The sequence below is a fragment of the Schistocerca serialis genome, unplaced genomic scaffold (assembly GCF_023864345.2).
Source record: "Schistocerca serialis cubense isolate TAMUIC-IGC-003099 unplaced genomic scaffold, iqSchSeri2.2 HiC_scaffold_246, whole genome shotgun sequence".
Classification (NCBI taxonomy): Eukaryota; Metazoa; Arthropoda; class Insecta; order Orthoptera; family Acrididae; genus Schistocerca; species Schistocerca serialis.
In genome coordinates, this window is record NW_026047813.1 from 20,001 (window position 1) to 22,500 (window position 2,500).

General features: G+C 61.6%; 1 pseudogene; it reads right to left on the reverse strand.

The window, feature by feature from the left end:
• The window catches only part of LOC126444198 (large subunit ribosomal RNA), a 6,210-nt pseudogene that overhangs the window by 3,256 nt on the left and 454 nt on the right, over window positions 1-2,500 (reverse strand).

Sequence of the window (2,500 nt, forward strand, 5' to 3'; positions counted from 1 at the left end):
GTAGCACCGCTCGACATACTCGACAAAGCAATCCGGTAGGCCATGCGCCTTCAGCACGGGGCGAAGGGCAGCATGATGAGTCATAGTTACTCCCGCCGTTTACCCGCGCTTGCTTGAATTTCTTCACGTTGACATTCAGAGCACTGGGCAGAAATCACATTGCGTCAACACCCGCTAGGGCCATCGCAATGCTTTGTTTTAATTAGACAGTCGGATTCCCCCAGTCCGTGCCAGTTCTGAGTTGATCGTTGAATGGCGGCCGAAGAGAATCCGCGCACCCGCGCGCCCCCGGAGGAGCACGCTAAGGCGGACGCGGCCTCGCAGCAAGGAAGATCCGTGGGAGGCCAAGGCACGGGACCGAGCTCGGATCCTGCACGCAGGTTGAAGCACCGGGGCGCGAACGCCGCGCAGGCGCGCGCATCCTGCACCGCCGGCCAGCACGAGGCCGACCAACGGCGAGAGCAGACCACGCCCGCGCTAAACGCCCGCACTTACCGGCACCCCTACGGCACTCACCTCGCCCAGGCCCGGCACGTTAGCGCTGACCCACTTCCCGACCAAGCCCGACACGCCCCGATCCTCAGAGCCAATCCTTATCCCGAAGTTACGGATCCAATTTGCCGACTTCCCTTACCTACATTATTCTATCGACTAGAGGCTCTTCACCTTGGAGACCTGCTGCGGATATGGGTACGAACCGGCGCGACACCTCCACGTGGCCCTCTCCCGGATTTTCAAGGTCCGAGGGGAAGATCGGGACACCGCCGCAACTGCGGTGCTCTTCGCGTTCCAAACCCTATCTCCCTGCTAGAGGATTCCAGGGAACTCGAACGCTCATGCAGAAAAGAAAACTCTTCCCCGATCTCCCGACGGCGTCTCCGGGTCCTTTTGGGTTACCCCGACGAGCATCTCTAAAAGAGGGACCCGACTTGTATCGGTTCCGCTGCCGGGTTCCGGAATAGGAACCGGATTCCCTTTCGCCCAACGGGGGCCAGCACAAAGCGCATCATGCTATGACGGCCCCCATCAACATCGGATTTCTCCTAGGGCTTAGGATCGACTGACTCGTGTGCAACGGCTGTTCACACGAAACCCTTCTCCGCGTCAGCCCTCCAGGGCCTCGCTGGAGTATTTGCTACTACCACCAAGATCTGCACCGACGGCGGCTCCAGGCAGGCTCACGCCCAGACCCTTCTGCGCCCACCGCCGCGACCCTCCTACTCGTCAGGGCTTCGCGGCCGGCCGCAAGGACCGGCCATGACTGCCAGACTGACGGCCGAGTATAGGCACGACGCTTCAGCGCCATCCATTTTCAGGGCTAGTTGCTTCGGCAGGTGAGTTGTTACACACTCCTTAGCGGATTCCGACTTCCATGGCCACCGTCCTGCTGTCTTAAGCAACCAACGCCTTTCATGGTTTCCCATGAGCGTCGATTCGGGCGCCTTAACTCGGCGTTTGGTTCATCCCACAGCGCCAGTTCTGCTTACCAAAAGTGGCCCACTTGGCACTCCGATCCGAGTCGTTTGCTCGCGGCTTCAGCATATCAAGCAAGCCGGAGATCTCACCCATTTAAAGTTTGAGAATAGGTTGAGGTCGTTTCGGCCCCAAGGCCTCTAATCATTCGCTTTACCGGATGAGACTCGTACGAGCACCAGCTATCCTGAGGGAAACTTCGGAGGGAACCAGCTACTAGATGGTTCGATTAGTCTTTCGCCCCTATACCCAGCTCCGACGATCGATTTGCACGTCAGAATCGCTACGGACCTCCATCAGGGTTTCCCCTGACTTCGTCCTGGCCAGGCATAGTTCACCATCTTTCGGGTCCCAACGTGTACGCTCTAGGTGCGCCTCACCTCGCAATGAGGACGAGACGCCCCGGGAGTGCGGAGGCCGCCGCCCCGTGAAGGGCGGGGAAGCCCCATCCTCCCTCGGCCCGCGCAAGGCGAGACCTTCACTTTCATTACGCCTTTAGGTTTCGTACAGCCCAATGACTCGCGCACATGTTAGACTCCTTGGTCCGTGTTTCAAGACGGGTCGTGAAATTGTCCAAAGCTGAAGCGCCGCTGACGGGAGCGATTATTCCGCCCGAGAGCATCCCGAGCCAACAGCGGCGCGGGTCCGGGGCCGGGCCAGGTAGGTCCGTCATCCGGGAAGAACCGCGCGCGCTTGCCGGGAGCCCGAGCGCCCAAAGGGGCGAATCGACTCCTCCAGATATACCGCCGGGCAGCCAGCCAGGACACCGGGGCTCTGCCCAACAGACGCGAACCGAGGCCCGCGGAAGGACAGGCTGCGCACCCGGGCCGTAGGCCGGCACCCAGCGGGTCGCGACGTCCTACTAGGGGAGAAGTGCGGCCCACCGCACACCGGAACGGCCCCGCCCCGCGGCGAGTGGAAAGGCAACCGGACACGACCCCGCCGCGAATTGCTCCGCGCGGGCGGCCGGCCCCATCTGCCGAGGGCGGAGGCCAGTGGCCGGATGGGCGTGAATCTCACCCGTTCG